Here is a 15077-nt window from a genome sequence, read left to right as displayed (position 1 = left end):
CCCTAACCCTTTTTTTGCCACGCAATTGGAAGAGACAACAACAGTAGGAGAGTAGTCAAGGTGAACAAGCTGGGCAAACAGGTGATAATTATCACAATCAGCAGATTACAGGCCCAGTTCAGCCCAGAACACTATGATAAAGTGCGCAAGTACCATACCCTTGGGTTTTTCCACACTCTACACCACCGGTGTATACATGCAGGGAAATTTTACAAAACAATTCAACAAAATGAGAAGGGTTGCAGCAGGCAACATAGACCAACATGTGCAGGAGGCTGAGGGTGGTGAGGATGTGAATGCTGCCAAACAACCCTCAGTGAGGAGACAGAGAAGACTGTACTGACCCAGGGTAACCTACCAAGGGCTACATGAGCTGGAGATAGTGGAGCCTATGGTGTGGACAGAGACCTCCTACAGTAGATTGTTGAGCTGTGCTGGCCACACCTGACACATCGAACAGGCCAAGGGGAACCCATCTGATGCAGCTGTATCACAGCTTTGCCAATATGGACATCCCCTACGATCACCTAGTGGGGGATGCTGGGTACCCATTGGAGCCGTGGCTGATGACACCCATCAGAAATGCACACACACCTGAACAACTACGCCATAATAAGGCACACGCACAGGCCAGACATATAACAGAGCATGTGTTTGGGATGCTCAGGTCATGGTTCCAGTGTCTGGACACATCCAGTGGAGCCTTGCAGTATTCACCAGCTACATGCACCCAAATTGTTATGGTATGTGCTATGCTACACAATATGATCCTGCGGAAACAGCTGCAGCAGGAACAGCATGGGGCAGGGCCACACAGCCCCCCACCAATGCCAAGGCCTGTACAGGCACAGAGTGAATCAGAGGAGGAACAACCTGAGCCAGACCCAGTAGGCAGAAGGAGGCATGCCCAGTATGACCTGGTCTTGGCAAAGAGGCAACGCATAGCATATGCACTGACAAAGTAGGTACCCAGGGAATGTCACCCTCTCTGACTCACACAAACAGTAAAAGGGATGCCAAACATGACACTACCTGTGCTCAGCCATGTATAGGAAGTGCACTGTGTGCATCTGACATAGACAGCCCTCCAGCACCATCCTCAGGTCTGGCACAAGGTAAGTCAATCAACCTACCAATTGGCAGTTGTATTAGAATGTGTTGTTACCTGTAGCTATAGTATGGATGTGAGCATGCAAGGGAATTTGGTGGCTGAATGTTAAGGCAGCGGACAGTAGACGTCCATAGTGGCACCATGACATCTGTACACATACCAGGGTCACCACAGTAGCCAGTAGTACACAGGGTGTCATAACCCACTGCGGGTAATGGGCTGAGCATCATGTATGTCCATACAGCCCATACAAGTCTCAACCAGCTAGACAGGTGTAGACTAACACAGACAAATGCTGTACTATGGCCTCTGAATATGCCCAGTGGATGACCCCCCCCCCCCACAGACCCACACAGACAGACTAAAGCAGGCCAGGCAGTTGAATGTAGGTTGTGTAGGCTAGGACGTCTGAAACTAATATGTTGGTGATTAAAGCTAAGATCTGGAGTACACTGTTATGCCTCTAGCCAGCATAATAGGTAGGTCTACACACTGAAATGGAGTACCTAACATACCAGTACAGTAGTAGCAAAAGTGTGCAAGTGTCAGCTGTGCCCCCCTTCTAATGTACACATGTAACAGTCAGATGCGCCCCCCCCCCGGTGCTGTGTAGGAATGTGGATACAGTCAGATATCCCCGCATGCTGTGCAGAAATGTAGCAACAGTCAATGCCACATGACCGATGGATACCCTGCAGACACAGCATGCCACCTGTCAGTGTACAATGCAGAGGTCGGCACCACAGTACTGATTACCTGGACATATAACACATGCGATACAGTTAACCATACTGGGCATGCTCAAACACATGAAGGCATGACGGTGATGAGAGTCGACACCATGTGGAATTGTCATACTGGGCATGCTCAGACATGTAAACACAAGACGGCCAGGTCTAAGTGGTCCGGACATATCTGCCGGTACATTGCTATACTGTTGAATGTGCTGTATGGTATGTGTGTGGTACTGTCTATTGTCTGTATATTTGCCGTGGTGTATTGGTAATTCACATTAGCTGTGTGTGCAGGGTGTTGCTACCAGCACTTGCAAAGGACAGTTATTTGTTTGCTGCCAGAACAAGCCCAATGGATACGGAGTGAGTAAGGCACATTGAAGCAGTTGGGAGTGGTTGTGCGTGGGTTTGCGCAGTGTTAAGCACTGCTGACCTCTGGTTACAGCTTCTTACACTTGGTTAGACTCCACATTTCTTTACCAGTGCAATACTTGCAAACTGGCAGCCAAACACGCTTACACCCGCTCGCTCCCTCACTTGCACATGCACCAACATTGGTGCTTGCATGTATCACTCACGCTGGGTGGGCGCGACCCCTTGTAATAACTATAACATCAGACTACATGACTACAGTATCGAGTATGGCTGACCATTAGGAGACGGCATGGCGTTCAACTGTACGGAATCGGCGGCCTGTCCAGTGAGTTAATCATATTATATACGTGTTCCTTATACAATCTGCTTCCATCTGGCTGATACATGGGAACTGATACTCTGCAATGCAGACAAGTAAATGTGTTTTAGGACCCACATCCGTCTGCCGGGTCATGCTACCGCATACCTATTGTAGGTTTGCTACCTTTTAAATTGGTCAAGGTGAGACTTTAGGATTAACACCTGTCCCACTTTGCATGGGACAATCCCTCCTTAGGCGTATGTGTCATTTAAAAATAATCAAGACATAGCAAATGTCCTGATTACAGGACAATATTATATTCTACATTTCTCTAATAGTTGCATGTAACAGTTATTGTATATATGACACTTCTATATGTTATGTGAAGTATCATAAGCAACTGGACTGCTACTAAACTAAGCTTTTATTTGTGTTAATACGCATAGTTCTGTACTATACACGGCTGTAGGTATGTTCTGACCTGGTACGTCTGACATTTCGATGGAGCAGGTCCCACTTTGGCCATTTGGAAAGGTGGTAGCCCTATAGGACCAATATGTAGAGATGTCAGATTTGGCAAGGCAACACATACCCACAGCCAGTAGAAAATAGACTACTTCACCGGTTTGCATAAGTAAAGGTTATTCTTGTAGCATTATAGTTGCTAATACTGTTTCCTATGTGGGGGGTGTGTGTGTGTAAGGTAGACGTTTGTTTATTGGACCTCCCACTAACATATGCCCGGTCTAACATATGTTACCCGTAATTGCTGTAACGTAACCTAGGTATGTACATGTGTATATCTACAGTAACACATATATATATTTTATATATATATATATATATATATATATATATATATATATATATATATATATATATATTTTTTTTTTTTGTGTGTGTATATGTGTATATATGTGTGTGTGTGTGTGTGTGTGTGTGTGTGTGTGTGTGTGTGTGTGTGTGTGTGTGTATATATATATATATATATATATATATATATATATATATATATATATATATATATATATATATATATATATATATATATATATATATAGATAGATAGATACATCTGTGTGTCCGTTGAACAATACATTTCCAGGCCATACGCACTTATACATGCGTATTGGGTTTTATATATGCTTCACCAGCATACTATTGCCTTAGTCATTATGACACCGACACTTCACTCTGGTTATCTTGTAATCGGTATTTAGCACATTATACAGAGGACAGATGTTGCAATATGTTCATGTAAGGATTACCAATGGTAACTGGGATGTGATACAGTGTCATTTGACCTGTTCCTCATCTGTACAGCCTATTATTCCAGCTACTGTCTTTGTTTGTCTGTGCACATTCATATTATTTATGTCAATAAATGGAATGCATGTGTTACAGAGAATGTACTTCCACATATTGTTGTCTGCATGTGTGTATGCATATATACCTGTTACGTACTAGCTGACCTACACGGGACGGTCCATTGGAACTGGCCCAACCAACCCTGGCACTCCTGGATCCATAATCGCATAACCATAGTTCCTTCACCCCACCCTTGTTGAGTTTCCACGTGTAACAACCATTATCTACCTGATATCGCAGCCATGACACACCTTTATACATTGCCCTCTCCAGAGCGTTTGGACCCTACACACGTTTTGTACCACCTCATGTATTCACAGGGTCTCCTGCCATTTATATTTGCACATGCGTGCCTTTCCTGGAGTTATGGATTACGGCTATTTGCGGTTTAGAAGTGTAGGTGGCCCCAACATGGACTACATTCCATCTGTGTGTAATGTAGACATAACAATTCAACGATGTTACGCCCACTGGTAGAACCCTGCCTCTTGTGTGAATAGCGGTGCTTTTCTCACTCTCGGGCAGCTTTATCTGACATACGCTGCAAGCACTATACTATACCTTAGTTGCTCTAGATTCCCTTCACAACCCTTGTGTATGCTTTATTCTTACGGAATTCATTCTTCAAATATATATATATATATATATATATATATATATATATATATATATTTCATGTCTGTGGATAAAAATCTATACACACGCGCGCACACACACATATATATATATATGTGTGTGTGTGTGTGTGTGTGTGTGTGTGTGTGTGTGTGTGTGTGTGTGTGTGTGTGTGTGTGTGTGTATATATATATATTTATATATGCATATAAATTACATCTATACATAAAAACATACATTTGCTATGCTGGGAGCTGCTTACACCCACGCAGGCACACTCACATATGCTTACTGTGAGCTACATATGTTTACTGCCGCTTATTTGTGCTTACATGTGCCTTATTCATTATGACAGTACCACTTTGATTGAAGGAATCCGGTTAATGGCCCCATGCGAAACACACATTCACCTTTACATGTTTAAATGTTGGCTTTACAGCACAGCGACATTCATTCCACAAGGAAATGATATGTGCTATAGTCGAACTTGAACCGGGAATGCCTTTACGTTAGGCGGATGCTCTAACCACTACACTATTGGTGTTCTGCTTCATTTATATGTATACCCATGGTTCATAGTTACCCGAACACACACCTCAACACTTCACTTACGCAGCAGGCATCCATTCTCCTGCTGGGAAAACCGCAGTACTACACATGCGCCATTCCCTATTCCCTACTGCTCTATACCCGTGCTGCATGTTTGCTCATTCCGAGGATATTCAGAACTCCAAAGCTTATAGTCCTGGCACATACGTGTGTTTGGTTGTCAGGGTGTTCATGTGGTCATCCGAGTTTAGGCTTGTGTGACTGGAGACCGGAACAGTCCTGTACCCATTTGAAAGTCAGAATTTGCACGTGGACAGAGTTAGTACCAATGTTACCATTCTACCTGTGTTTAGAGACGCAGGTGTTTGCCCACCTCTGGCCATCATATAAAATTAGCGGCCCTTGCATGGCTTGGACCCAGAAACAGACACACCTTAGTCACCGGTTTGACCACTACACCATCCGTGGTACATTCCGCATGGATGGTAGCTAGGATATATGACTTCACTACAGGTATTCAACAGTACTGGCAACAAATGTGACAGTTGATTGGTGTACATATGTGTATGGACCTCTCAACCACTCAGGGACTAATTTCAACAGTAACATGGACAAGGCAAGGACAAATCAGGGACAATCACGGACACTTTTACAATATTAGTACTTTTAACTTGAAATGTTGACAGATTCAGGGCATATGTATTAATACTTATTTTCTGAAGTAAAAGACCTCTATTACTCTTAATTATTGTAATTATTCATTCAGTGTAATTCAACACCTTTCCTCCAAAGGTCACTGGTTTTAGTGGGGGTTAAGAGGCTGGCCAGTTATTGTGTGAATGCTCTGACCATTGGTAAGGTTGCTACATTTTCATATGGCCAGGACGGGATATATTCGGGACACACCAGATTTTTCAGGCCAACACATACCCACGGTCAGTACAGGGTTTAGAACTTTACTTATTTTGCTAAATGAGAGCTTATTCTTGTAGCAGTTTAGTTGCTTATTCTGTTTCTTGTAAGATTTACATATTTTACATACAGAAATAACTGTTTTATGCAACTGTTACATGAAATATGGTACATAATTATTTCCTACAATCACAGGACATTTGCCATAGTATTATTTTTGGTCAGGACACACCTACCCAAACAGGGACTGTCCCTCACAAAGTGGCACAGGAGGTATCCTGTTTCTGTCAGCGCCTTAATCACCCTATATCCAACTGCCACTATGCGAATGTGTAAAGCATATATTCTCGATAATTCATGTGGGGAGCCATGCATCACGGTTAGGTGTTTAATCCCGGTTAGTAGGTTTTGCATGACTGGCTGGAGGCTGAGCAGTTTTGTGAACCACTACTGCACATACAACTTGTGTCCAGATGTCTACAGGACTGGACATCGTGTTATGACACCAAGTCTGATGTTTACACAGGATACTTATCACATGAGGGATATCCAAAAATTGAACAAGCCAATAACCTTCGATATTTTTGGATTTACGAAAATGTGATAGGGTTTTACATGCAAGGGATACATAGTTTGCAATCCTGACACTGCCTAGGGTGAGACTGCCTACTAGATATGAGTAGTGGTCACCATGTGCAGATATGGCTGCGCCAAGCTAGCAGCCCGAGTATGGTTGGATTTGGTGGACGTTCAGGAATGGGGGGGGGGGTTGTGTGCTGTAGAGGAGATGATGGGTATTCAGTTATGCATCCAGGTGTGTTGTAGTTGGATGGCTCAGTTCAGTCCAGACCATTATGTGGGTATGTGCAGGTGATGTTTCTGTACATTTTAATATTCATATGTTTGTGGGATTGTGTTCTACAGTATGGCCTGTCAGGTTGTATTGCAGATGTGTATGTTTGTTCTTTGAGTTTCTTTCTGATTCACCCACTGCTCCCTCATACACCTCCAGTTCACCTATTGTGCATCCAACACAGTCTCCCCTTGGTGATTTATTACATTACCCGTCCCTCCCACACCCATATTCCACACACTCCATCCATCCCTTCTCTGGTTGATAGCCCATGGCATGGTCAAGGAAACACATTGCATACACTACATATCTCTGGTACCTGTATGGTTGTGAGGACTACCCTAGCATTTTTCACCTTCTACATGCTGTACATCACTCACATAGGTACACGCAAATACTTATCTTTCATGACATGGTAGGTAGACCTGGGTAATACCCATTCATCCTTGGCCCATCCTGACAAGGACGCCTTGGACCGCAAATGGGCAGATTTTGGGCGAATGCTCTGACCATTGGTAGGGTTGCCATCTTTTCATATGGCCAGGATGGGATATATTCGGGACACACATCAGATTTTATAGGCCAACACATACCCACGGTCAGTGCAATGAATAGTACTTTTGTTTTATGCCTAAATGTAAGCTTATTGTTGTAGCAGTTTAGCTGCTTCTTCTGTTTCATTTACTTGCTTATTCTGTTTCTTGTAACATGTAAGTATGTTACATACGGAAATAACTATTGTATGTGACTATTACATAAGATGCGGGATATAACTATGTCCTACGATCGCAGGATATTTTACATTTATAATGGTTTTGGCATGTACACAACTGCCCAGAGGGGGACCGTCCCTCACAATGTGGGACAGGTGGTAACCCTGACCATTGGGCTAGACTTTAGCTATTGGCGGCACGCTAACATGATGCTTTTCACTTCTACTTGGTATAACTATCAACACTACAATAGAATATGGGCACAGGGTTTTTAATGTCATTTGTTCGAGGGATGGGGACTCAATATTCAGCTATGTGCATTTGTGTTTGCTTCTTATTTTTGTGTACGCAAAACTGTCTTCCATGCTTTGCATACGTTTCATTATTCACGGACACTGACAGGTGTGATTACTATTGGAGGCAGGCTGTAATATTCAGTATTTTAGGTTGCACGTAAACAGCCGACATGTCCACGCCTCCCTGCGATGCTTAGACACGCCCCATGCACTCACGCACGATTTTTATGCATGTGGATGTGGCGGCAGCGTGCCTTCATTAATATGCATATGGCACTACTGCGCCATCTCTACACCTCATGGTCGGTGCAAGAGTAATGCCGTCCTTGCGCCAAGCTTCATGAATCCCAGGGGATATCTTTCAGTTTTCAGTGCAGACAGATACATACCTTATCCATAACACATGTAATCAGTTCACCCAATTTCAGGTTGCCTGCATATAGACTGTAGAACACCTCAGATGAAAAGGTTAGGTCTGAAAGGTACAATCTAAACAAGTAAGGGCCAAAGACAGAGCCCTGTGGGACACCCTGACTGTAACCAAGGATTTTGCCTGTCTGGTTGCTGTATGATACTTGCCATGTCCTATTTGTAAGACAAGTAGCTATCCATCTTATCAAGAGTACATCAATACCTAGTTGTAGTTGTGTGTATGATCTTGTCAAATGCTGAAGTTAAATCTATATAAATTACATCACAGCACAATTTTTCATTCATAGCTGTTATTATATTTTATAGAACATCATGTTACAGGTGGTAATAGATCTGTTTTGAACATATGCATGCTGATATATGGTTTCAAGTCCCAACCTATCCAGTTCTGACAATAACTTATCCAATATTACCTTCTCCATTATTTTTCTACAACATGAAATTAGACTTAAGGGTCTATATGACACTGGGTTTGTCTTACTCCCATTTCCCTTAAAAACAGGCTTAATAAGTATATGTCTCCAATCTCGAGGAATCTCCTCATATTTATATAACCTAGCGAATAATAGATATAATGGCACTATAAGTTCTTGCTGAAGTGTTCTCAGGTCATTGTTACTAATTCCATCTCCTCCCTGTGCTTTGTTTGGATCCAGTTTGTGCAGTTCTTTTTCAATATAATCTAATTTGATTCCATTATCTGGGATTACCTGGATGTCACTAGGACAATTTACCACCCTTTTTGTGGAGCCAAACTGTTTTGCATAAGATTTTGTAAATATATCTATAATCTGTTGTGTTTGAGAATAAATTATAGAATCTGCATACAGTTTACCAATTTGTGTGTCTTTGCACCTTCCACATCTTATGTATCTATAAAAAGGTTTCATATTATGTTCAATATCTTTATATCAATTTTCTTAAAAATGTTCTTGATCTTGTCTCACACTATGCTTAATCTGTTTGTCCAGCTTGTTTATTTCAGTTTTCAAAGTTGTAGTTTGACCTCTCTTCCATTTGTTATATTTTTTGTCTCTCACCTTAATCAGATATCTTGTACTTATGAAAATATATCCACCTAATGTTGTATGCCTAGACCCTGATGTTAAACATTTTTTGATTTTTTGCACTCAAACAATTTCTCTTTCAAAACTTTTCACATTCCATCTGCATTTTTTTCCACTGAACATGTCACTCCAGTTAGTTGTATATAGTGACTGTTTTGCTTCCATATAATCTGTAATTAACCTTCTGTGCATTGGCTTAGATTTAAATTTGGCAGAATTATCTAGCAACAAATTAATCTTTATAATCCCATGATCACTGCACATCAATGGTGGTAAAACTTGACTTGAAGTTACAGTAATTTCTTTGGGAGCACAAACAATCCCCAGGATTCAATAAAGCATTTTCCCATGCCAGAATAGTGTAGCAGCTTCTACATGGAATATGGCCACCGAGAGATTCAGTAAACAAGGCTGGGGGTGTGCAGGAGCCTGCCAGTACTATTCTGGCATGGACACCACTAAATAATGCTAATTACCTCATTTTCTGTTGAAAACCATGCAAATGAGGTGAATTAGCGATTCAGTAATCAGGCAGGCATCCGTGTCAGAACAGTGTCCATTGCAGAAATGGATTCAGTTACTAACTGTGAACATATCTGCAAAAATCAAAACAGGGGCATGCCAGCTCAAAGTAAAGCATGTATTATGACCATTAGGCATGCCAATGGCAAAATAATATGGCCATCATCATGGAAAATAGTTGCAAAATAATAAAAATAAATTTTTTTTGGCCAATTCCGGCCGTTTAAGGGTAGCGCAGTAGCGTGCAAACGAGATCGTGCAGAAAATAAAAAGAAATGTGAAAAGATAATTTGAAGTGAAATCTGCATTTTGCCATTATAGTGGGCAGCATGCAGAACCAAAACAATAACAAGTAACATTAGTCGCTAAGGAGAAAGGCTTTAGTGTAGTGGTGTAACAAGGGACTAAGGCAGTGGAGTATGCAAATGAGCAAAATTTACTAAATAACAAAATGGGAGACCATTGTCTGGATGCACCTAACCATGTACAAGCTATAAGGCAGTGGTGTAAGCAGTAGAAGCAGCTGACATGAAAAGAGGGTGTGTCATGCTTGGTGTAAGCACATTGGAGCTCCACTGCTTCCATTTGAGCTTAGCTAAGCACAACTAAGCAAGGGTGTGTGTCTGAGGCTGTATTTACTTATTCCATGAAATGAGAAGCATGTTCACTTCCAGGGTAGAGCCATTTCTGTTTAAAAGTGTTTACTTTAGATAAACAGGTTTGTGTGGTGCACACAGGGTCTTAAAAAAATGGAAATAGCACAACTGCTTACATCTGGGCAGCAGGTTTGGGTGGCATGCCAGCTTAAAAGGAGCAGAAATGGGAATGGGAAAAAAAAAAATGAGAAATAGAATAAAAGCAATCAAGTACAAATAATATAGCTGGCAGGAGGAATGTATCATAGTCAGCCAGTCATACAGGCAGCATCTGCAGCACAACAGTATAAACTATGCAAACACCTTTCAGTCTGTTTTATCCCCACAAACTCTGCACCATTGGTGTACACACTCGGGGGAATTTTAACAGACAAAATGTTAGGGGCTGCTGTCATTTTGATACATCAGTATGTGCTAGAGGCTGAGGCTGGTGAGGAGGATAATGCTGACAACCGCCCTATATTAAGAAGAAGAGTGTTCAGACCCAGGGTAACCTACCAGGGACTACATGATCTGGAGATAGTAGAGTGCTACAGGGTGGACAGGGACATACTTCAACAACTCATCGAGCTGTGCTGGCCTCACCTCAGACCCAAAGCCAACAGAGGGGAACCCATCCCAGTGGATACCAAGGTGTGTGTAGCCTTAAGAATACTAGTTACAGGTACTTTCTAAAGACATACTGGAGACATCATGAGGGTCTCACAGGCATCTGCATCCAGGGTACTCCACCAGTTCCTGTATGACATGCTACCACATGCCCTTGAGCACATATACTTCCCCAGCACCCGTGAGGAGAGGACTAGCAATATGCACCTTTTCCACCATGTAGCAGACTACCCGGAGGTACTGGGTGCCATAGACTGCACGCACATCCACATCAAAGAACCACCTGGTGAGCAGGGTAGGGTCTACGTAAACTGCAAGGGCTTTCACTCCAGCAGCTGCCAGGTTGTGTGTAATGCCCAGGGCATTATCATTAATGTGTGTGCTGGCAGCCATGGAGGATATCACGACTTCCATATCTGGCATTCCTCACAGTTGTACCAGGGATTTGCCAGGGGGATATCTCGTATGGTCATCTGGTGCAGAATGCTGGCTATGGACTGCAGCTGTGGATGATGACATCCATCAGAAATGCACACACACACCCACTCAAGAAGGCCATAATGAGGCACATGCACAAACCAGGATCATTATAGTGCGTGTGTTTGGGATGCTCAAGTTAAGGTTCCGCTGGCTTGAAATATGTGGTGCAGCCCTGCAGTACTCTCCAGCCACATGTGCACACATGTTCAAGATGTGCCATACTACACAGAATGATCCTGCAGAAACAGCTGCAGCAGGAACAGCCAGGAGGAAGGGCCACACAGCCCCTCACCATTTCCAAGGTCCCCACAGGCACAGAGGGACTCAGAGGAGGAACCTCCTGAGCCAGGACCTGTAGGCAGATGGAGGTGTTCCCAGTATAGGCAGTGTACTGCATGCATCTGACATAGGCAGCCCTCAAGCACTGTCCTCACAACTGCCACAGGCACAAGGTAAGTCAGTCTTCTTAACAATAAATGAATGGAGTAGTATGCTCTGGTAGCATATCTATGGTATCGCTGCATGCATGCAAGAGAATGGGGTGGCCTACTTGGATAGCAGCAGACAACTGACAGCTACGTGGGACACCAGGAAATGTTTCCCAATACTGGCTTCCCCACACTATGCAGTAGTACTCAAGGTGACAAATCCCACTGCAGTATATGTGGGGGGGGGGACTAACTGGTGGGGGTCATAGGTCACAGGCATGGATGTTAGTGTGGGTGCCCCATACTCACCCCTCAACCTCACCCAGCAAGTCAGCCATATAAAACCATAAAGAAATGTCTGGCAAAGGCCCACAAATGGAGACAATGGTGAAATACCCTCCTACAGACTTACACAGTGCTAGTACAGCAGGTCTTGCAGTTGCAGTAAGGCTCTGAAGCGTAAGAAGTCTGAAACTCAAATGTATGCCATTGCAATCTGACCTGTGGTCTTTAGTGATATGCCTGTAGTCTCCAAGACAGGGCAAAATAATATGCTGAATGGAACCATAATGTAAAGCAAATATCAGCACAGTCTGCGCCAATGTGTACAGTTGACAGGTGTGCCCCCCCCACACCCATATTCCCATAGACTTGCAGTAACATGCACGTTTGTAGGGAAATAGCAGCAGAGCACACATTGCCAGGGCTGTCCCAATCAACATGATAACTTGTTGCATGTCCACAATATGCAGGGGTCAATGAGCTATGTATATGTGTGGTTAATACTGTCAGGATGTGGCCAGCACTTACTTCCAGCTGTTGTGTCATAGTGGCCTAGGTACAATACTGTGGTTGTCAGGGCCATGTTCCAAGAACTGCAGTGCCAACTATCCTGCATGTCAGCTACACCTACAGTAGGAGTTGTACACACTGTCCAGACATCAGTATCTGTTATTGCATGAAAGCTGGACAGGTCATGCACAGGGGGGCCACACATATGGACAGTACACAGCTTGGAGTAACCTACTCAGTGCCTACCATACCTCTCAACTGTACAGACCTACTGCAGAATGCCCAGAGGTTTGCATCATATTTTGGTCTGTATATCCTGAAATACTGGTTATCTGGCAATTCAGTAGCAAATCACATAAGACTAAGGTCAGAAATAATGACAGATTGTAGCGTCAGATATCATACCCTATTGAAAAATGCATGCTAATGCAAAACCTGTTATTGAATCACCTTTCTAGGTTTGTAAGACCAATACTGAAAATAGTCCCTATATTTAGGCCTCTGCCCCCCAATTACTTATGGCTTTGTTCAGATGTCTGGCTTTCAGAAGATGAGAGGTATGGTACCTAGTAGGACAGCAGGTACCTGAAGATTAGTGTACTGCCAGTTTATAAAAGGCTGCCACCTTTCTGTGTCAGCACTGACATGTTACTGACCAACAGCCATACCCCTGGAATGACACAGGTTGTTACAGAAAGAGCTCAAGTATGCCTTGTATATCTGTTGTGCTTGTCCTAACATTGCTATTGCCCTTCAACTATTTGCAAAACAAGAAAGGATCATATCAAAACAGCAATGGCAGACAGTGTGGAAGCAGACGTCATACCCATAACAGCAAACAAGCAATTACCAAACCGGTCTCCCAGCTATGCTTGGCAGAACATCATTAACACTCTGTCCACATGTGTGCCCTTTGTCTGACTGTCATATTTGGGCCTGTCTAGATGTCAGTCTGTGACGATATGACAGCTAGGCCCACATGTAGCCTCATAATAACATATAGCAACATAAACCATCTAAGGACCACAGCAAATGGAGTGGTGCAATGATGGACAACCCTCTAAATACGTGCACTTAGAGGTGTGAAGTCCACAACCTTGTGTGTGATGTAACGACATGTATCCCACTCACATCAGCATTACAAATACATAAAAGCAGCCACTGTGGCCAAAGCCTGTGACTGGACTACAGAAAGACAAAGAGACACACATAAGGGGAACCACTGGCCACACAAACTGAGAATGTGCACACCAGAACAAATTATGCAGTAACATAGGTGCCATGCAGTGTATGGAGTCAGTAAACATCACCTGCAAATACATAGCACACACCCATGTAAGTGGAGGTCTGCAACTAAACAAAAACCCAAACAATGGACACCTCAGTGGCAAAATCACATAAGAACTCCACAAACCTACACACCACAGATCATGTAGACTCCACACACCAGGGTCTTCCAGACAGTAAGGCCTTACTCCAAACTCCAAACACCCACCCTATGCAGGCTAACAACACTGTCCCTCTACCCTGTGCCATACAAACTCTTCTATATGCCGTACCATACAGACTCTGCTGAGGTGAACCCTGTGTGGCATACAAAGCAATCCAGACCCTGTCTTGATGTGGCTGCTGCACATCTGGAACTCAAGGCCCACTCCATCAACCTGGGCTGTGATATTGGTGTGGCTTGTTGTTGTGACAGATACATGTACCACACACTCCCCATCTGTGGAATACACTCTCTGTCAACAGCAAGCCAAGTGTCTCAATACCTCTAGTGCTGTGCTCCCTGTATAAGTGCATGAGAAACAAAAAATACAGTCCTGTGATTCCACCTGTGTCCCTGCTGGACAGGGGCTCTGGGTGCTGACATGTCATAACATGAGCTACACTCTCATCTGCGTGGGTTATAAGGGCTTCAGGGCCAATGCCCTACTAATGTCATAGGAACCTATCAACCTATACACAACTGTCTGTCAGTGGTTCACCACATTACTCTGTAATGCTCTGCCACTGTCATACTTGGAAGTCGCAGTGCTATGTGGAATACACTACACATATAATGGACATCTCTGCAGAGTAGAATGCACTCTGTATGCACATCCATACCTCTCAACCTCTGACAGCAAGACATCTGGACAAGGTTATAAATAAAAGTAGGACAAAGGCCCAATGATAGCATGTGTTGTAAAGATTGCCCTTACATACTGATAAAGTTGGAAGAATAACATGTTTTGCAGTAGCAGGAATTGTCTGAAGGTTAT

The sequence above is a fragment of the Protopterus annectens genome, chromosome 11.part0 (genome assembly GCF_019279795.1).
Source record: "Protopterus annectens isolate FY-2018-M chromosome 11.part0, PAN1.0, whole genome shotgun sequence".
NCBI classification, from domain to species: Eukaryota; Metazoa; Chordata; order Ceratodontiformes; family Protopteridae; genus Protopterus; species Protopterus annectens.
This window is presented reverse-complemented; position numbering follows the sequence as displayed.